We start from the raw sequence: 20972 nt of genomic DNA on the forward strand, positions 1-20972 counted from the left end.
CGTCCCTAGGTGAATCCTGGGTGCTCGGGGAACCCCTTAGGCCACAGGTCATCCTGGGATGGGCTTGTGGGGGGCATGCCCTCTCCTAGCAGGTGCTTATAAACTCCTAGAAAGCAAGAAGACGGAGTCCTTGCAGCCTTAGCCAGGAACTCAAGGTGGACCCTTGAGAACAGCAGGAACAGAGATGTGTGCAGTAGCCTTTCTCGGGGATCACAATGGTTTCCTGCTACATGAACGGGATTTGCTTTCCATGGCAACTCTGTTAGGGGGCAGAGTTAAAGTTACGTTCCTGAAATACAAATGTTCCTTTCACCTTGACCCCTGAACCAAGCAGAGCCCATCATGGGAGGTTCTGATGGTTCTGGAAAAGCACACGGCAAGCGTGACTTCTAACGACGGTGGCTCCTCTGCTGGCTGCTCCTGCCACGACGGGGGCACTGAAGACGGGAGAGGCAGGGCGGGGCTTTAGGAGAGGCTGTCTTCCCAATCCATGCGGCTTCACGCCTCGTGTGTGCTCCCAGCGTGAGCTCTGAAGTCGCCAAGAGCAGGGGGCTCTCTCCTTCTCTAGCATGCCATGTGCTGACCACAGCCCCGACTTCCAAGCTGGGCCCCGTGCAACATGGCCGGGGGTACGGAGACCACAGAAAGGGCCCATGGGAAGAGCCAGGCTCGCCACACTCAGCTCCGTAGGTTTGGATCAGGAGCTAATGAGCTTCCCAGGGCATCACGACCCTCTTCTCAGGAGGACACACCCCTCCTAGAAGCCAGGTTTGGTGTGTGCCCCTTGTGCCCTTCTTGGGTTTGACCTGAGGGGTGGCTCCCAGCACACAGCTGCCTGTCCTTGACCCTCCCCTGTCATGCTGGCACTGTGCCTGTCCCCCAACATTTTTCCCAGAGACCCCCCTGCATCGGAATGTGGGAAGAGGTACTGCGTTGCCTCCGAGCACCCCTTCTGCTGCACCCCGACTTCTCCTCACACCTAGGGGACTCTGTCACCTCTGCTAACCCTGCCAGTGTGACTGCTCTTCCACACAACACCTTGGCTGACGTGGATGGTGTTGGGCGTCTCTTCCTGCACCTGCTGGCCCTATGTGCGTGTCATTTGTGGGAATGTCTATTCGACATCCTTTGCCTGTAAGGAGAACATTTTAATAGGTGGAGATTTTTGTGATTAGGAAGAGGTAACAGCATATTTTAAAGGAATGGTAATTTGTCACAGTAAATCAAACCTAACAAAAAGTTCAGCATCAAGTTTAGACACATCCCAGACGCATTTTCTGGTGACAGACTGTGCCTCGGATTGTGCGTTCGTCTTGGTGCAAAGCACCGTTTCCAGGACAGTGCGCCCAAGGAAGCATGGCTCTCTGTTCTCCAGCCCTCTGAGGCTACGCAGGAGAAAACTCAACCTAAATAGCAAGTGTGTTTCCGCCGCAGTAGAGACCAACAGAGGACTCTCAGGGCTCACTCGGGCAGTCGTTCACGGTCTGGCTCATGGCGACCTCGCTGTGGAAGGCAGAGGCCTTGGGAAGGCAGAGTGAGTGGAGGGTGAAGTGGATGTCGATGTTCTTAAGCTTTAGCAGGTGTTTCCCCACCAGAGACACTGCCTGAGGATCTCGATTCAGTCAGCGAGGGTGCGGGCATGGCCACAGCAGGAGAGTTAGCCAGTCCCTGCGAGGACACCCAGCTGGGCAGCTCTCGGGGACAGCCTGTAGGTCTTAGCATCATCCCCTGCCCTCCCTGTCTGGTGGCCTGAATTGCTGCCATCCATTGTAGCCACTAGGGGTCAGACTTACACATCGCTTATCCAGAGTTAATGGGTTCCTGAAATTAGGGTGACTTAATCCTCCACGGGTTGCCAGGCATTTACCAGGATTTAAAGGAGATGGGAAAGGAAAAGAAAAAAAAAAGATGTGAGGAAGAGATAGGAAGATGGGAAATAGACAAATTGGAAAAATCTGGAAAGATCTGCCTTGGAGTCACTCTGCCTTCCAGAATGAAGATTTCTGAGAAAAGCCCCGGGGGAAAAGGACTTCTCCATGACCTGTTTTCTAGTATTGACATCTGAATTGAAGCTCCCTGTTGCCAACGCGCGGCCTTCAGCAAGGGCATCAGAAATTGCTGTTGTACATTTCCCACCTCCTGCTGCAACCTCTGGAAGCTGATGGAAAAAAACCCATCAGTAATGTCCTCAGTTCCTATTCAAGACCTGAAAACTTCCTGGTTTCCTCTTGCTTGAAGAATTAGCCCCCAAGGGACCCCCTGGAGGGCACTGCCCAGACTTTCCAAGCCCTCTTAGGAGCAAAACTGCAAAACAGCTGAGTCAAGGCGATGGTCCCACTGCACAGTCTTCCCTCTTTAGAAGGGCTTCCTGCACAGTCATGCAACAGGAAAATGACTCTACCCCGTGTCCTCTGCTCAGTTGTGAGTGGATGTGAGAGTGTGTGTGGGTGTCTGTGTGACTGCTTGTGTCTGTGTGTGTGTGTGCATGTGTGCACGTGTGTCTGTGTAGCTGAGGGTTTTGTGCATGCATCTCTGTGTGCATGCACACATGCTTGTATGTGGATGTGATATGTGCACACACCCGATTGTGTGCACATGTGTGTGTGTGACTGCTTGTGTCTCTGTGTGTGTGTGCATGTGTGCACGTGTCTGCATAGCTGAGGGTTTTGTGCACACATCTCTGTGTGCATACACACATGCATGTATGTGGGTGTGATATGTGCACACACCCGATTGTGTCCACATGTCTGTGTGTGACTGCTTGTGTCTCTGTGTGTGTGTGCATGTGTGCACGTGTGTCTGCATATCTGAGGGTTTTGTGCACACATCTCTGTGTGCATGCCCACATGCTTGTATGTGGGTGTGATATGTGCACACACCCGATTGTGTCCATATGTGTGTGTGTGACTGCTTGTGTCTCTCTGTGTGTGTGTGCATGTGTGCACGTGTGTCTGTGTAGCTGAGGGTATTATGCAACATCTCTGTGTGCATGCACACATGCATGTATGCGGATGTGATGTATGTACTCACCTGCTTGTGTCCACATGTGTGTGTTCCTGCTTGTGTCTGTGTGTGCATGTGTGCACGTGTGTCTGCATAGCTGAGGGTTTTGTGCATGCATCTCTGTGTGCATGCACACATGCTTGTATGTGGGTGTGATATGTGCACACACCCGCTTGTGTCCACACATGTGTGTGCGTGTGCACCTGTGTTACTCTACTGCTTACAGCAAACCTCAGCTCCGTGGCTCCATCGTCTTCGCCCAGACCCCGGCAGGTCTGTCTGTTAGATGAGTCAGAAGTTTTTTAGTTGACAGGCAATGCAAGTATCCTGAGGGTTCCCCAGAATACAAGTTTAGGTTGAAGGGATCAGGCTGTTCCCGTGAGGATCTGGAGTGACTTAGGCAGATACAGACCATTGCCCTCACACACATCCCAGCCCTGGATGAACAGGACTTCTTGGCTCCGATCTAGAGGGAGCTTTTTGGCTATTACGTCTGATAAATTCTCTCCAGGGTCCTGCCTGCCCTTTCCCATAAGTGAAACAACACCGGTCCCCTCAGCCAGCGACCCTTGTGTTTGTCCCCAGAATCACCTGCAGGGCTTGTGATGGCTCCAGCTGTCAACCCAGGCCAGGGTCTGGGGCCCACCCGCTGTGGCTGGATCGGAGGTGAGGCAGCAAAACTAGACCACCTGTCTTTTGCGTTCTTCCCTGAGGGTCTTGGGCAGGATCTAAGAATCTGCTTTTCAAGGGAGCTCCCTGGGAGGCTGCTCACCTGGAGACCACCCTCTGAAAACCGCTGCTTTGAGCTACTGGGTCTTCCAGGCTGGATGAGGGGAATGGGCACCAGGGTCAGGGTTGCTGCCTTTAGAGGGACAGAGGAGCCAGGTTCTTTCTCAGAGCACTTGGTCCCCAGCCATGTCCCCATGAAGACACTGCTCCCATAGGCACCCGGAGACAGCAGTCGCTGCACCCCGCCCACTCCAGCAATGCAGCACAGGGGAACCCCTGCCCAGCCGCCCTGCAGTCATGGGCAGGGGACGCTTTTATTGTCTTAGAGCTGGGCTGTCTTATTCCCAACACCTAGCACCTAGTAAACACGAAAGGTCCCACAGAGACACTGGCGACAAATGTTCTAGGAAACACTCAGTGCTGCGAGGGACCGAGGACAGGAGATGCCCGTGGGAAGTCATCTCTTGGGCCCCTGGATGCCTGAGTAGCTCATCCCCCTCCCCGCTGGTGCTCTTTGAGATTATCCAGCACTTGGAGCAGTCAGCCAGGCTTAGGACATATTTGCCTGCTAAGTGAGGACACTGTATTCTCATGCTAAGTGTAGTTCTGCAGAACTGTCTCACCCCATGACTGAGTTCCCAGGAATCCTGCGCGGATGAAGGAGCAGGTTGGAGGCTCCTGCCCTTTCTACAGAGTCCCTGGGACCTGCTCTGACCGCCCAGGCATCACGTGGTACCTGCTGGGAGCCAAGCAAGCACTGAGCACATCCCTGGGGCCCTGGGCAGAGTGGAAGCACCAGAAACGTGTGTAGAAAGAGCCGCATAATTCCCATAAAAACTGCTCTGGCAGCGAGGGAAGGATGAGAGCTTTGAGCTCCTCACATTGACTTTAAAACTGGAGGGCATGGCCGGCGCCACGGCTCACTAGGCTAATCCTCCGCCTTGCGGCACCGGCACACTGGGTTCTAGTCCCGGTCGGGGCGCCGGATTCTGTCCCGGTTGCCCCTCTTCCAGGCCGGCTGTCTGCTGTGGCCTGGGAGTGCAGTGGAGGATGGCCCAAGTGTTTGGGCCCTGCACCCCATGGGAGACCAGGATAAGTACCTGGCTCCTGCCATCGGATCAGCGTGGTGTGCCGGCCACAACGCGCCAGCCCTGGCGGCCATTGGAAGGTGAACCAACGGCAAAGGAAGACCTTTCTCTCTGTCTCTCTCTCTCACTGTCCACTCTGCCTGTCAAAAAATTAAAAAAAAAAAAAAAAAACTGGAGGGCTTACAAATGTTGCCTCCTAGTGGTCTCCCCTCATCCGGGGGGACCACATTCCGAGACCCCAGATGGATGTCTGAAACTGTGGAGAGTGCCGAATCCTACCACTAAATGCCCTTTCCATCTTAACTAAGCACCAGCCACTCACTGTGGCTGAAACTTTGGCACTTCGAGGGGAGGCAGCAAAACTAGCCCGCATGTCTTTGGTTTTCTTTACAACATCACAGGTAGTAGAAGATGTCTTACTAAGCTGAACACGTGCCCTCTTCACTTAGAGGAAGAACTTGGTGGCTTCTCTTTGACATATCCAAATTGCCAACATCACTACTTCTGCAGTTTGGGCAAAATGATTAGGATGGGCTGAACACAAGCACTAAATCAGCAGCAGTGGTCTGTGACGGAGACAGCTCCCAGGTGACTAACGGGGTTGTGTATATACCCTGGATACACTGGGGGGGAAGACGCGGGAGGGACATCCCAGGTAGAGTGCAGCAGGACAGCAGATTTGTTTTAGAAAACTTTTATTTAATAAATATAAATTTCAGAAGTACAATTTTTGGATTATAGCAGCTTTTCCCCCCATAACCACCCTCCCACCCACAAACCATCCCTCTCCTATTCCCTCTCCCATCCCATTCTTCATTAAGATTCATTTGTAATTATCTTTATATACAGAAGATCAACTTAGTATATACTAAGTAAAGATTTCAACAGTTTGCACCCACACAGATACACAAAGTATAAAGTCCTGTTTGAAGATGAGTTTTACCGTTAATTCGCGTAGTACAACACATTAAGGACAGAGATCCTACATGGGGACTAAGTGCACAGTGACTCCTGTTGTTGATTTAACAATTGACACTCTTATTTATGACGTCAGTCATTGCCCGAGGCTCTTGTCATGAGCTGCCAAGGCTATGGAAGCCTCTTGAGTTCACAAACTCCGATCTTATTTGGACAAGGCCACAGTCAAAGTGGAAGTTCTTTCCTCCCTTCAGAGAAAGGTACCTCCTTCTTTGATGGCCCGTTCTTTCCGCTGGGGTCTCACTCACAGAGATCTTTCATTTAGGTCAACAGCCGGAGATTTCATCACGTTGCTCAGAAAGGCTCACGATTTAAAACTTGGGAATCATTTATTTCTAGAATTTTCCATTCAGTATTTTCAGACTGCAGTTGGCCATGGAAAATGAAACTCCAGAAAAGAGAGTCCCAGAGTACATAAGTCAGGCTGTTAGGGGCCGTTGGGGTGTCCCATCACTGTCCCCTCTTAGGCCTTCATGAATCCTCATTTGGTCCTACACGGACCTGAGTCCAAAAACAGTTGGTGTTGTGGCCAGAATGGTGGCGGAGGGGTTGGGCGCCAGGTCTCACCATGAATGTGCTGGTAGTGCCGAAGGAGTCCAGGGACTCCTGCTGACCTCATTTCCTATGTCTGAGATGGCAGAAGTGGGCGGTGACTCCAGGGAAGCTTGCGGGTGGGGCACGGGTGGGTGCGGTAGCTGCACCTGTCTGGAGCCAGCAGCTCAGCGTGTACTCCTGATACGTTCTCCATCAAGCTCTGTTGGACGAGAGAGTGGGCGGCAGATAGAAAGGTGAATGGACAAGCCAGCGCCGTGGCTCACTAGGCTAATCCTCCGCCTTGCGGCGCCGGCACACCGGGTTCTAGTCCCAGTCGGGGCACCGGATTCTGTCCCGGCCAGCTCTCTGCTGTGGCCTGGGAGTGCAGTGGAGGATGGCCCAAGTGCTTGGGCCCTGCACCCCATGGGAGATCAGGAGAAGCACCTGGCTCCTGCCTTCGGATCAGCTCGGTGCACCGGCTGCAGCGGCCATTGAGGGGTGAACCAACGGCAAAAGGAAGACCTTTCTCTCTGTCTCTCTCTCTCTCACTGTCCACTCTGCCTGTCAAAAAAAAAAAAAAAGTGAATGGACGCATCCTTCGGTTGTTCTGCTCGGCAGCCCTGGGCTGGCAATGAAATCTTTCTCCATGAGCCACACTTTTCTTCTCTTTACGAGATTGAGCCAGTCCTAGAAATAGGTCATTGTGCTGAGTTAAACCAGGGAACCCAGAGAGCATAGTCAATGCCCCTCTCAAACACATGAGCTGATTTCCCCCAGGCACAGTTTCATTTCAGAGATAGGGGATTCTTGGGGCTGGCATCATGGCATAGCAGGTAGAGCTGCTGCCTACAAAACCGGCATCCCGTGTGGGAACCAGTTCGTGTCCCGGCTGCTCCACTTCTGATCCAGCTCCCTGCTAATGCTGGGGAAAAGCAGCAGAGGATGGCACAAGTGCTTGGCCGCTGACACCCACATGGGAAACTCCGGGGAAGCTCTTGGCTTCGGTCTGGCCCAGCCATAGCCATTGTAGCCATCTCGGGGAGTGAATCTGCAGATGGAAGATCTCACTCTCTCTTTCTCTCCTTCTCTCTTTATACCTCTGACTTTTAAATAAGTAAGTTTTTTAAATATAGGGGCTTCCTTCCAAAGCCCAGGGCCTCGAGAGGTCACTCTGCAAAGCTCCAGTGTCTTGCCCCCATAAGTTCCTCACAGAGACATGATGTTATGGATACAAGCTTCAAAAGGAAAACCTCTAATGTGGCAGACCCCCTGGGCTGGGGCAGCCTGCAGAGAGCCCAGCTCAGAGGAGCTGGCTGGTCTGAAATCCACCTGTTGCCTTAGACATGAACCAGTTCTAGCACTCCACTGAGCCCGCAGGAAGAGAGCGCTTCCTGCATGCTAACATGCAGTGAGCCGTGTGTGGGTCGGCACGCCACACCTGCGCATTTGACCTGCTTCCTCAAACGTCCTCGGGTCCGGAACGTGTCTCCTGCTTGGTTAAGTGCAGGATCCTGGGGGTTCACCTGACCTTTCCCAGGTGACACCCAGTGACCATGCCAGCATCAGAAAATCCCAGCAGGTCATGGTCACTGGGTCACCACCCAGCCCAGAAGGCTGTGGCACTTCTAGGTGTTGTGGGACCCCTCAGGTCCCGGCTTACCTCTGATGCACCTGCACTCCCCTCTGCTCATGGACTCTGTTACCCACCCCAGTCCACCCCAGTCACTCCTTAGGTCTCTGTGCACCGGAGGAGGACTTGGGCCTCCATGACTGAATTGTGAAAGGGACCAGTCGTCCTTTTATCTGCTTTACTATTAAAACAGACTTTTCGGCCAGTGCCGCGGCTCACTAGGCTAATCCTCCACCTGCGGCGCCGGCACACCGGGTTCTAGTCCCGGTCGGGGCGCCGGATTCTGTCCCGGAGACCAGGAGAAGCACCTGGCTCCTGGCTTCGGATCAGCGCGGTGCGCCGGCCGCAGCGGCCATTGGAGGGTGAACCAACGGCAAAGGAAGACCTTTCTCTCTGTCTCTCTCTCTCTCTCACTGTCCACTCTGCCTGTCAAAAATTAAAAAACAAACATAGACTTTTCTAGTCTTCCCACCTGTTCTATGTTGTTGAGATTTACTCACGTTGATTTATGGGAGCCTTTTTCCCCTCTGAATTGAAATCGCAGTGCGTTTCTCCATCCTACGCTCAGCGAGGACGGGGGTGTTCCGCTGTGTTACCATCAGCCGTGGCTGTGTGTCTCTGGGCAGGTGCACTGCTGAGGAGATCCCAGAGGAGTGGAGTAAGTGTTCGGGCTGCCCACAGTCAGATGACCTGGGTGCAAAACCCCGACTGTACCACTCATGGACAGGGCATCCTGGGAAGGATGTGAGCCCACCTCCATCACATGTGCGTCACTGCGGACGTCACTGCTGTCATTGTGAGGGCAGACAGAGGCACATGGTGCTCCCAGCAGGTCATGAGCACTGCGTGTCTGTCCACATGTGTACGCATGTGCACACGGGCATACATTTGTGTGTAAGTGTGTACAGGCATGTTGCATATGGGCATGCATGTGTGTATTGTGTAAGAGTGCATATCCATGTATACACACGGATGTGCATTTTGGTGTGTATGTAGAAGTGCATGTGTGAGTGTGAGCATGCATGTGTAGTCTGTACATGTGTATGTATTAAGCGTGTGTGCCTATATGCATGTGTGTTTGTGTGTGTGTATGTGTATAAATATGCAAGGCACTGTGTACATGTTCATGTGTTTGTGTTACGTGACATGAGCACATCGATTGTGTATATGCTTGTGTTTGGAAGTGTTCACGTGTGTGTATTATGTGCAGCATGTGTGTGCGTGTGTGGTTGCTGTGTGCATGTATGTGGGGGGCATCTCTATGTGTGCATGTATGTGTGCATCGTGTCATTTCCTTGTCACTGATTCTTAATTTACTAAGACAAAGGCGCAGCAAGCTCCGAGCGGGAGGCAGCTCTCGGCTTATCACTAGGCACATGGAGTGAGTCATCGCTTTTCCCACAGTTGCAGCCTTTACATCACCAAAGCGGTGCTTGTATGAAAGGAACAGAAACCACAAAAAAGGTGCATTTGAGTCCGATTTTCTAGCATCTGCTACGAATGTATTCATGCAAAAAGAGGGAAGGGTCCTTGTTCTGAAGTAGAATACACTGGGCTGTCAGGGGGGTGCAGCGGGGAGGGGGAGGCGGGCGCAAGGGAGCATCTGTCAGTCGCAGCCGTGCAGGGGAGAGGTCACTGAGGATGGTGCCCGGAGCAGGGGCTGGGGGCCTTTGTTATGTTAACCGTCCGCCCACCCCACTCCCCTGCCCACGCCTCCTGGAGGTGGGTGCAGCGGCCAGACTGGTGTTAGTGACACAGCGTGGAGGTGGCAGCCCCAGCTCTGACCCCACACAATACCACGCCCAGCCCGTGGTCAGCCTTGCCAGTGGAGGCCGGCCGTGGGCACCGCCGCTCAAGCTGCACCAGCCCCTGCGGTGTGTCAGACAACAGCGCTGGGCAGATAATAACAGGCTTGAGTGACACGCACCAAGTGTCTCCTACGGTAGTCCCCGCTGGAGCGGGCGCAGAGCCCCCAGCCCAGCCTTCCCAGACTTGACCTTGCCCTAAACCATTGCTGCATCTCCCAAGCTGAGCCTTCATCAGGCCCTGAGTCTACCAGCTCCACGGGCAACATTTCTGAGGTCCCAGTGAGCTGAGACCATCTGTCCCCAGGACACCTGACCGATGATGGTGTCAAGATTCGAACTCGGGTAATGGATTAGTGAAGACTGGGAAGATCAGGGAAGATCGGCTGAACTAATAAGCCCAACACACAGAAGTCCACTCCTTGTTCTCTGCGGAGGTCATTCTAGGGCTCTGCCCTCACTCGGGGCTCCCCCTGTGCGGGTCCATCTGTGTCCAAGTCCCCACTTCTGACAAAGAGTCCTGGTGTTGGATCAGGGCCCACCCGATGATCTCAGCTTAATTAATTCGCTTTTGGTTTTTTAAAAAATATTTTATTTATTTATTTGAGAGGTCACGTTACAGACAGAAGAGACAGAGAGAAAGGTCTTCCATATGCTGGTTCACTCCCCAAATGGCCACAATGGCCACAGCTGGGCCGATCCAAAGCCAGGAGTCAGTAGCTTCTTCTGGGTCTCCCATGCAGGTGCAGGGCATCAAGCACTTGGCCCATCTTCCACTGCTTTCCCAGGCCAGAGAGCTGGATCAGAAGAAGAGCAGCCGGGACATGAACTGGCAGCCATGTGGGATGCCAGTGCCTCAGGGGGAAGCTTAACCTACTATGCCACAGTGCCAGCCCCACCTTAACTATCTCTTATAAGGGCCCTCCTTCCCCCAAATCCACTCTGAGGCATTCTGAGTTCCTAGGGCTGAGACGTCAACGTGAATTTAGGGGACATAGCCCCCAACAGGCCAGTGACTCATGTCACGGTCTTTGCCTCACAAGTGCCTGATGAAGAATGACATTTACTGGGGCTGGCGCTGTGGCGTACCGGGGAAAGCTGCTGCCTGCAGTGCCAGCATCCCATATGGGCACCAGTTCTAGTCCCAGCTGCTGCACTTCCGATCCAGCTCTCTGCTATGGCCTAGGAAAGCAGTAGAAGATGGCCCAAGTGCTTGGGCCCCTGCACTCGCGTGGGAAACCCAGAAGAAGCTTGTGGCTCCTGGCTTTGGTTCATCCCAGCTCTGGCCCTTGTGGCCATTTGGGGAGTGAACCAGCAAATGGAAACCTCTCTCTCTCTCTCTCTCTCTCTCTCTGCCTCTACTCTCTGTAACTCCACCTTTCAAATAAATAAATATTAATAACTAAAAGAATTATATTTACCTTCTCAGTTTGGGATGGCTTATCTTTTTCTTTTGAAAACTGCTTCTGAATATAGCGTTTTACTGGGAACAAAGTGGGTCCAGCCAGATGTTTAACGTCAACGATACTTCAAGTCCGGGAGCTGGTGGGCTCGCCCAGGAATTTGGCCTCAGATAGGCCTCTCTGAGATGTGTCAGTGCAGACAGGTGGGAAAAGATGACCAGGGGCTGCGTGTGGGCACTTGACACACGTTCTCCAGAACACTCACTCCATAGGACACCTCCAAGGGGAAAAGTAAGATTTGTAATACAGGAGGTTGAGAGGTATTGTGTGGGATATACCCTCCTGCAGCGCCCCATCGGCCCTGTAAGGCTCCAACATCCCCTGGCAAAGTTTGAACTCCCTCTCCAGGTTCCCAGACTGCAGAACCTATTTCTGACATCATACTTCCTGTGGCATACTTCCTAGAGAATACTGGTTCTTGTGAAACCACATCACTGGACGTGTCTGAGCGTAGCCCCTAGATGGAGCGTGTGCAGGCTGGCACAACACTCCTGTGCAAGGAAATTTTGTCCAATGTGGAGCCACCCTGAGTTCCAGCTTTCTGGTAGCAGTGCCTGTCTGCTGTCTCCTGGGTGTTTGCGAAGGACACGCCCACGTTGTCAACCTCACTGCCCTCTTCCCCCCCCCCCCCCGCCTCCATCTTGCAAGTAAAGGCACAGTTGTGCCCTGATTGCCTTGTGTCTCCTGCATGTCTCTGGGCTTGTGCTTCCCAGAGTTGTGCCTGAACAGTACATGGAGTCTGCGCAACCTTGGCAAATCCTTTTACTTTGGGGTTTGTGCTGGGTAGGTAAGAGGCCCTGGGATTGAGCAATCTCTCTCTCCCTCTCCTTCTCTGGGGTGTGTGTGTCAGTGTATGCGTATGACATATTCATTCATTCATTCCACAAACTTGTTTTAATCCCAGGAACAGTGTTTGTCCCTGGGAACTGTGAATAGAACAGTTTTTGACCAAACACATAATCACCAGTAGTTTCAGCTCAAGGGATTTGCAAAGCAAGACAACAAATATTTGGCCGTTTGGGTGCCAATTTCTATTCTAAAAATAGAACAGAATATAAAATTTCAAAAAAAAAGTCACGGATCCTTCTCTCCATTAATAATATTGTGGGGGAAATATAATATATGCATAGCAATTAAGTAAGTCAACTGTATGTGGCAAATCAGCATATGAGTGAAACAAACAAGAAGAGAATCCCATCACAGTCTATAAGGGAACTTCTAACAGATGGTTGAATTCCAGACTGAGATGATGCAAGTCTGTTATTTCAGTGCTGAGTCTGTGGCACTGGGTTCCCATGTCCCCTGGGGCCTGATACAGCCGATCTGTGGATGCCTGTGGCATATCTGTGGCTGGAGACAAGGGGAGGAAGCTACAGAGAGGCAGGAGCCCTGTGCATGGCAAGAAGCTGATCTTAGGAGGGCACCGGGCTGGTGGGGAGACAGGAAGTAGCCCAGGGCACTGAGGCCAAGCACTTAACCGAATCGGAGCCAACACACTGAGCCTGTGCCCAACAAAATGCTAAAGTCACTGCCAACAGAAATGGACAAGGCAGGCTGGGGGCTCCTCATCAGCCACCGTGTGGGCTGGTCTTGACTTCCAACCTGCTGGAGGCCCCACACACAGGGGGCTTCAGGGCAGCGATCCAGTGTTACGAATTCCGTTTCTTTGGGGAAGGGTAAGAATTGAGCACTGGGACCTCTCAAGGCCCTGCTGCTAAGGAGCCGCCCACAAGTCCCCTCTCGGAGCCACGCCGTCCCTCTGTCTACGAGAGCGTTGGTCTTCCCAGCTGATACCCCGAAGCCCCGTGCGCTTTTCACCGAACTTGAAATCGGCTTGCAATCTGGGAGTTCCTCTCGTATCCCTTTAAGAAAGAACAGATCAGTCTCACTTTCCCCCTTTTATACAATTCCCTTGAACGAGCCGCATTTCATTTATCCTCCTCTTGATTTTTAATTAACTTTGGGTTGGCCCAGCTGTGCCTGTTCTGGACTCCAATTTTGACAACTATTGACTGAATTGCCTGGTCAGTTCCATGAAAAAATAAAAATAAAAATGAGCCCAACCAGCCAGTTGCTGATTGAATCAACCAGCCAGTGCAACCAAATGATTTTTCAAGTTGCCTGGCTTAGACGGGCCATGAATGCAGGTGGCTGGTGTTTTATTTAAACCGTGTGTATTTATATAAATATAAGAAACTGTCTGCTCTCTGCCCACAGAGTAATTGTCTCACTCTATCACTTAATTATCTCCACACGTTTAGTGAGCCAGACATTAAAGCAGAAGATGAGATATTAAAAGACATCGTTAAAGAACAGAAATGAGATTTGTGTAGAAGGGTTTCCAACTCCACGGTGCGGCTGCGTCCACAGAGCACACGATGAGATATGTAGATTTCGCTCTGAAACACCCAGATGGGAGAACAAAGATGAAAATTCACTACTGTGAATGTATGTCAGATTATACATATATGTGTGTAACTCTGGCATTTTTTAGGAAACAGCATCGTGCGACTCCCCAGGAAGTGCCTGATGGTAAATGAAGTGTGGGATCCTCTCTAAATTGCCAGCCAACTCCTGGGGAGTGCAGGCACCTGTGAGCAGGGGTGCTTCTGCATGGCCATGTGGACATCATTTCGAGAGACGCACGGGTTGGGTACCGCCCTCCGCCTCGTGTGTCCTCGGGGGGACTCCTGTACAGCCAATGGACTCTCAGAGAGGAGAACAGCTCAAGCTGGGCCCTCAGGGGTGCAGGCTCATTCCACTCCCAGACGAGGCCTCCCCGGAGGGACGGCTGCACCCACAGATGGCCATCTCCACCCTGTTGGGCTGGGCGTCACTTTGCAATGTACCGTCAGCATGCTGTGACGCTTACCTATGTGGCCTTTGAGTGGAAGGTCACACTCCAGTGTGTCCAGGGTTTTTAAGACTCTGCCTATGGGAGTGCTGGCAACACCTCTGTTGGGGTTATGAGGCCATTGCGTGGACTCTGGGAACAGGAAGGGGTCCGATTGTCTTCCTGCACTCCTGGCCAGGCCTCCCTTAGCCTTCTACCTGTGGACCATCTGTCCTTTGCTGGTCTCCTGCTCCTTAGGCACACGGCTGTGTCAGCAAAGCATGTTCTCATCTGTGTTCCTGTCCTCCAGGACTCAAGGCCAGTGACCATGGCCTACCCACCTTTGCCTCTCCAACATCTAGCATAGGTCCTTGCACAAAAGAGGCATGAAGCCGGCACCGCGGCTCACTAGGCTAATCCTCCGCCTTGCGGTGCCGGCATACTGGGTTCTAGTCCCGGTCGGGGCGCCGGATTCTGTCCCGGTTGCCCCTCTTCCAGGCCAGCTCTCTGCTGTGGCCAGGGAGTGCAGTGGAGGATGGCCCAAGTGCTTGGGCCCTGCACCCCATGGGAGACCAGGAGAAGCACCTGGCTCCTGCCTTCGGATCAGCGCGGCGTGCTGGCCTCAGCACGCCGGCCGCGGCGGCCACTGGAGGGTGAACCAACAGCAAAGGAAGACCTTTCTCTCTCTGTCTCTCTCTCTCACTATCCACTCTGCCTGTCAAAAAAAAAAAAAAAGGCATGAAAGCATTGGTCAGCCGATATGAATAATAATGACTGTCCTTCATGGGCACTTAATGTGCCATTTGGGGAATACTCTAGGTGTCTTCCCTTGTGACATGGGTCTTAGGGACGGGGCTGCCTGTCAGCACAGGTTGGGAAACTGAGGTCAGGCCGGAGGTTCAGAGAGCAAGATCTCTGACTCCTTGGTAAGAAGAGCGTTACCTGGGCAGGCAAGCAGACTCAGGCACAGGCCCCTACCCAGAGCCGGTGTCAGGATTTCTCATGAAAGGCCAGATCTGCCGCTCAGAGGGGAAGAGACTCCAGTGAGAGGAGAGTGGAGCACAGAGCCTTCAGGAAGGCAGCTGGACCCCCGCTCTCGCCCTCCCAGATGACGCTGCTGACCCTCTTCTCTGCAAGCAGGTGGCCATGAGCTACAGTGAGGTGCAGAACTGACACGGCCCCTTCCTGGTTTGGAAGGAAACCGTGAAATCAGTGTCATCACCTCCAACACTGTGCACTGTCCACCCTAGAGCCGTGAGCAAGCCCGGGAATTCACATCTGCCTCCATTCTCCCCAGCACTATGGATGGATCAGCTAAGCTGCACAGACAACACACTGGTCCATGCCCTCCTTGGCAGAACCGCCTCCCTGACTGCTGACTGCCAGCGCAACAGCTACACACACATCGTTGTCAGCAAGTGCTTGGAAGAAATACAGAAAGAAATTGCTAACTATTGGGAGAAAGCAATTCGAGAGCACATTATGAACTGTAGAAGTTGGCTGCACAGTTGGCTGAACGTACAGATGCAACCCACCTTTCTCTGTTTACAGTGGTTGCTAAACGTGGGCTCAGTACTGAGTTTTATGAAGTACGTGGTTGCAAACCACTGGAAAAAAAAAAGATGTAAAGAGCAAGATGTGTTCCTAGGAAATGTTTTCTCTAATAAAAGCAGAACTCCGTGGGGCAGGGTGAGACCCACCCCTGTGTTAGTCTAATTGTTGCATCAACAATGTGCAGCTCCGCGCACAAGAAGCTAATTTCATACACGTGTGTAATCACCTGCATGTTTAACTTTTATAAAAATAAGACCTTTGAACTACGGTTAATTAACCTTTGTAATAATATTTTAACAAAATAAGGAGAAGCCAGGAAAAAAAAAAAAAAAAAAACCACGTGTCGTACAGAGGGTTGCTGGTTGCCCGTAGCAGAAATTTAAAAGAATTAAAGGGCTGTGAGATGCATGGGAGCCAGTGTTTCCAAGGCGCTGGCCTCTGACTGGGAGTAGGACGGCCCCAGCAAATATTTTCAAATAAAACAAACCTTCCATGCAAAACAGCCGTCTCAGCAGTGTGCACGAACTGCTTAAAACAGCACAAGCAAAGCGAAAACACAAACAGGAAAGCACCCGCTTGTGGAATGTTTTAAATATGACTCCGGGATTCGGACGTATTTCCCTTGCTATAGGATAGGGTTACAGGCAACAGTTTGCTTCCCTTATAAAATCACTCACAGCTATGTTTCTGTAAAACTTGAAAATGGGAATTGTCCAATCTACATTGGCATCTTTCCAAATGATGTGTTACAGTGGGTCAAAAATATGTTAAAATTATAATACAGAAGTGACACATTCCAGTTCCTTTCAGGAGTCACTAATGGACATCAGGCAAAGAGGGAGAAAACACTTTGCATGGCTGGTAGATGGGAATGAGCAGTCAGCCCCATAATTCGATAGCACAGCTAACGTCTTAGCTTCGGATCTGTACACCCTTAGACAACGGTCACCTGGCAAACTAGGATTTCAGCTACAAGAGCAGTGAGGATAAGTATAAAAATGATGCTAGACATAGAGTCAGACTTTCAGTGTCTGAAAGACAGGATATAAACGCAGTATCAGTATCAGCAAAAATAAGGAGGCACATGCAATCCTATGGCTGTTACTAAAATTATTTGTTTCGAGAGAGCAATACGATTTTATGCTGTTAAATGATACATGGGCCGGCGCCGCAGCTCACTAGGCTAATCCTCCGCCTAGCGGCGCCGGCACACCAGGTTCTAGTCCCGGTCGGGGCGCTGGATTCTGTCCCGGTTGCCCCTCTTCCAGGCCAGCTCTCTGCTGTGGCCCGGGAGTGCAGTGGAGGATGGCCCAAGTGCTTGGGCCCTGCACCCCATGGGAGACCAGGAAAAGCACCTGGCTCCTGGCTCCTGCCATCGGATCAGCGCGGTGCGCCGGCCGCAGCGCGCCGGCCGTGGCGGCCATTGGAGGGTGAACCAACGGCAAAGGAAGACCTTTCTCTCTGTCTCTCTCTCTCACTGTCCACTCTGCCTGTCAAAAATAAATAAATAAATAAATAAATGATACATGGAGTTATGCTTAAAATGTTATTTAAAATATTTCTCTCATCCTTGAAAGGTTACTTTTTGCGTGTTATGCAACATTCACGACATATTAGTGCAGTAATCGTCGAATACAAGGCCAATGCATCCATCAGTATTGGCAGGTGCTCAGAGTTACAGATAAGGAACATTGAAGAAGAGAGGCAGACGGGTTATGGTCTCTGAGGGTTGTCTTTTTTTTCCTCATTCTTCTCTATGTCCCAATGTCTCTGAAAAATACCCATTTTTTTTTTTTTGACAGAGTGGACAGTGAGAGAGAGAGACAGAGAGAAAGGTCTTCCTTTGCCGTTGGTTCACCCTCCAATGGCCGCCGCGGCCGGCGCACTCCTCTGATCCAATGGCAGGAGCCAGGTACTTCTCCTGGTCTCCCATGGGGTGCAGGGCCCAAGCACTTGGGCCATCCTCCACTGCACTCCCTGGCCACAGCAGAGAGCTGGCCTGGAAGAGGGGCAACCGGGACAGAATCTGGCACCCCAATCGGGACTAGAACCCGGTGTGCCGGCGCCGCAAGGCGGAGGATTAGCCTAGTGAGCCGCGGCACCGGCCTGTTATTATTGTTTGATAATTGCTGTTGTCTGCTAAAATCATTGGCGTGAAGTGATCCTGGAGTCTGTGTGGCTCAGATGTTTGAATCGCAGGGACCAAGCTAGAGTGAAAGACAAGCTTGCTTAATTCTGCCCAACCAGAACCCTGCCCCCTCTGGGTTCCAGCCTGAGTCTCTCCAGCCTCTTCCTGGGATTGGTGCTGTTCCTCTGGGCCACTCAGAGCGCAGGAGATGCAGATGTGTGGGCTGCGTGGCTAGAGGCATGTGGACGTGGAAGGGTGGGGCAGGAGGTTACCCCCACCCCCACCCCAGAGCTGAGAGGCAGTGGAAGGACTGGGGAGCTGCACCCAGGCCTCCTGCTCTGGAGTCCTGTGGGCTGAGCGTGCTCGCCTTGCTGGCCCTCTGGCATCCTCTGGGCGCAGGCAGCACCACATTCAGGCTTGTCCCGAGGGCCGGGGAGGCTGGCTGGAGAGGGCGAGCAGGTGCAGAATGTTGGTATCCTGCCAAGAAAGCACAGCAGGCTGGGCCAGGTGGACAAGAGGACTTCTTCTCTTGCGGTCTGGGAGCTACAAGTGCAAGGTCAAGGGCTGGGCATATAAAGGAGGCCATAAAGGAGGGGACCTGTCCAGGCCACTACTTGTGACTCATGGACAACGGCCTCACAACCACATGGCATTCTCCCCGAGCTGTCTCTGTGTCCACATCCCACTTTGTAGAAGGGCACCGGTGTTGGCTTAGGGTCCACCGTAATAACCTCGTTTCAACCTAACTAGTTATGTCTACAGAACTCTCTGATTTCCAAACACGCCGCATTCGCAGGGACCAGGAGTTCAGCTCCGACACTGGAATTCTGAGAAGGCCCGGAAGCGTCTCCACAGAGACATGGCTTTGCCTGCAAGCAGTCAGGGTGGGGGTGGGGGTGGGTGGGGGTAGGGAGGTCGCCACACGGAGCGCTCACTTATCGTGGATGAAACCTCATTCTATTGTGCAGGAATTTCCGGAGAGACTTCCTTCCCTGGGCTTTTTGCTCTCGCCTTCGCTGAGCTCAGCATCAGGGCCTGATCTTCCAGGCCTTGTTTCTGATAAAGAATCATGGGGGAGATTGTGCAGCCGCAACAAAGGACCTCCCCGGCCTGCTTGGCTTGGAAGGGGCTTAAATTGTTGATTGCTAGGATTTCCCACCTCACATTCAAACAAAGGTCACACACAAAGAGTATCGTGCATTGAGGTATTTGAGGGTAGAGAGCGGGCCAAACAAAAGCAAATGCCCTTGGACAGCATTTAAACCAAGTTCTCCTTGCATTAGCAGGAGAGAGAGCCCAGTCTGATCCTGGGGCAGCCTAGATCCTGAGGGGGCTCCTGAGCCCCGGCCCTCACCAGCACTGGCTGCACTAATTAGCAAACCCATTTGAGGAGCGTCTTCTTCCTCACTATTGCTCAGTCGGCAGGGGGAAAAGCTGCTCTCCAGCCCCCAGTGACGAATCTGGGGTGGTTTTTTGTGCTGTTAGGTGCAAGTTGGTTGCTTCTCGTTGACCAGCCTGGTGGATGGGAAGTTCAAATGCTGGTACCCCGAATGCCTCATGTCCGGTGGCGTAAGCAAAGGGCCCTGGGACCTACCTGGTCACCCTCATGTCTCCCTCTTGTTCTCGCAATGCTGGGAAAAATTTCACTCCAAAATCAACAGTGTCCCCAGTGAACAGGAACAGTGGGTGTAGGCAGTGTTCACCCTTGCAGATGAGCTGATGAGTGCAAACTGCTGTGCACCCACGTGTTAAACGCTTTGTTAGTGGTGGTTCCCCAACATTATTGAAAGACACACATATTGCTGGTGTTTTCTTAACGGAGCAGACAAAATCTATCTAACAGATAGAAACCTCTTTTTGAACACACACAACATGTACCCCCATGCCGTTCCTGTCGAATATGTTTTTATGACCAACTGACTTGAGCTTTTAATTTAAAATCATTTACAAAAAAAGAGGGGTGAGTTTGAAAATAATAAATTTTTAGATTTCCATTTTTAGCTCAGCCTTCTGAATTTTATTCATAAAATTATCTCAGCATAAGTGTACCCAATTCTACTTTTTAAATATTTGGTTTCTTAAATATTTGTTTCTGTAGTTGATTTCAACAGAGATCTACAAATTGACCCTATAAAAGAAGATACTGGTGTCCTCATGTGAAAACCTACGATAATTTTTTAAACATTTATTTGAAAGTCAGAGTTATGAAGAAGGAGAAGCAGAGGCAGAGAGAGGTCTTCCATCTGCTGATTCACTGCCCAAATGGCCACAATGGCCAGAGCTGGGCCAGGCCAAAGCCAGGAGCCAGGAGCTTCACCCAGGTCTCCCACTTAAGTGCAGGGGCCCACCACTTTGGCCATCTTCCACTGTTCTCTCAGGTGCATCAGCAGGGAGACAAATTGGAAGCTAAGCAGCTAGGACTCGAACTGGTGTCCATATGGGATGCCGGCCCTGCAGGTGGCAGCCGAACCCACTACACCACAGCACCAACCCTGAAAGCCTACAACAATTGAGCAAAGAGTCTGCTAACATCTCAGCACCTTAGAAACAAAATAATTCCCATATAACTACAATTTCCTTGGCTGCGACCCTGAGACATTGTTAAGCATATTTGAGAAATCTAGACGCATTAGTGGGTACCCTTTAAGCATACTTTACCCTAAAGCCTAATAACTTTAAGATGTAGTTTTCATCACACACAAAATCCAGCAGAGGTATTTTTTTCCTTAATAAGTAGTTACGCACTACTTTTAAAATAGGGTTCTGAGTAACACGTCTGCCCCATCAATCTTGCAGGAAAAGGGGTTGCCTGAAGTGAGGGGAGTGGGTAGCATGTGTGCAGCACCTCGAGAAGAGAGGTGTTTGTTCGGCACAACACGCAGGGGCTGAGGTTTTGTGCCAATGAGAAATCGGGAGGAATATTTGCAGCGTGAGCGCCTCACTTACACAGGGCAGTCCTGTAGGTCAGTGCTGGAAAGAAAGAATGCTTTTGGGAGAGAGACTCGGAGTCCACACTGCCTGCTGGCTTGGCTGGGTTTTGTTACAGTTGAAGACACAAGTGTAGGGCCGGCGCCGTGGCTCACTTGGCTAATCCTCCGCCTGCGGTGCCTGCATCCCATATGGGCGCCAGATTCTAGTCCTGGTTGCTCCTCTTCCAGTCCAGCTCTCTGCTGTGGCCCGGGAGGGTAGTGGAGGATGGCCCAGGTGCTTGGGCCCTGCACCCACAT

At 51.8% G+C, this 20972-nt stretch overlaps 1 protein-coding gene and 1 pseudogene across 3 annotated transcripts in view; one reads left to right on the forward strand and one right to left on the reverse strand.

Annotated features, from left to right (window-relative positions):
• The window catches only part of PTPRN2 (protein tyrosine phosphatase receptor type N2), a 1109078-nt gene that overhangs the window by 751572 nt on the left and 336534 nt on the right, over positions 1-20972 (forward strand). The gene's annotated exons all lie outside the window — the stretch shown is intronic.
• The window catches only part of LOC149125291 (uncharacterized), a 28543-nt pseudogene continuing 9025 nt past the window's right edge, over positions 1455-20972 (reverse strand).

Source organism: Oryctolagus cuniculus, chromosome 7 (assembly GCF_051225735.1).
Source record: "Oryctolagus cuniculus isolate XC-2025 breed Fujian yellow rabbit chromosome 7, ASM5122573v1, whole genome shotgun sequence".
Taxonomy (NCBI): domain Eukaryota; kingdom Metazoa; phylum Chordata; class Mammalia; order Lagomorpha; family Leporidae; genus Oryctolagus; species Oryctolagus cuniculus.